Below are 1,098 nucleotides of genomic sequence, written 5' to 3'. Positions count from 1 at the left end.
TTTTTTTTTTTTTTTTTTTTTTTTTTTTTTTTTTACCAATCATCTACACTCCTATATATGTGGCTGACATGCATGGGCCCTTTTGTTGTTTCTGTCTTCTTCCCCGCCACAGATTAATGTTAAAACTTATGTTTGTGCACTTATTATCACCATTAATTTATATATTTGCATGTATGCATGTTGGAAATTTGGGATAGATGTCAACATCCTCAACAGCTAGCTACTGAAATTTGGAAATTTGGTGCTCTCCTCTGCCGAGTTAAGGCTTGGATAGTTGAGTCCAACATATTATTATCGAAACATGGCATTGATGATTATGTAAGTATTAGGAAATAATACAAATAAAGTTGTGTCTTTGCTACTAGCTAGTTATAACTTTTGGCGTTGCGATAAGCTTTTTGTCCTGACAATTAGTATCAAAATAGGTTACGTGTCCCCTAGTTAGCAAAAAATCATAAAGATCTATACAAATCTAGGTTGCTCATAGTTGAGTTGACTAGCTCAAACCAAGAATGGCAATAGACAACTCAAATCGAGAGTAGCACTTGGAACACATATAGTGATCCTAACCAATAAAAGATTAGAAGGATCAGAGATAAACCGATTGATTCAAACTAAGAAAGACAATAAACATATTGACTCAAATCAAGAAAAACAAGAAACAACTCTCGTAAGAATCCAACTTGAAACCTATTGATGGTATAATGACATAATAATATATATGATAATTAAGGAGCATATTCTCTTGCAACTAATGGTTAACGCAAAGCGGGCTACTTTATGCGTTAATGTAACCTCCACTATCCTCCTAATCTGCGTGCCTAAACCGCGTTAGCTTGTTTCATTAATAAACCCAAAATGCTCACCATGATAGTTAATTGAATAAACAACTCTTCTAAATCAAACCTCATTGCTTGCTTACAAATTAAACCATGAAAATTTCCCCCTATAAATTCCCATTGTTAGGCTTCTCAAACTCCATCCACAAAACCATTCATATCCCATAAAATCGCATATATTCTTTGACAACAAAACCTTAAAAGAATGTCGTCCATTGGTTTTAGCTATGCCCATGTTCATGTGCAGCAAGAACGCTTA

The sequence above is a fragment of the Ipomoea triloba genome, chromosome 12 (genome assembly GCF_003576645.1).
Source record: "Ipomoea triloba cultivar NCNSP0323 chromosome 12, ASM357664v1".
NCBI classification, from domain to species: Eukaryota; Viridiplantae; Streptophyta; class Magnoliopsida; order Solanales; family Convolvulaceae; genus Ipomoea; species Ipomoea triloba.
Note: the sequence above shows the minus strand (reverse complement) of the source record.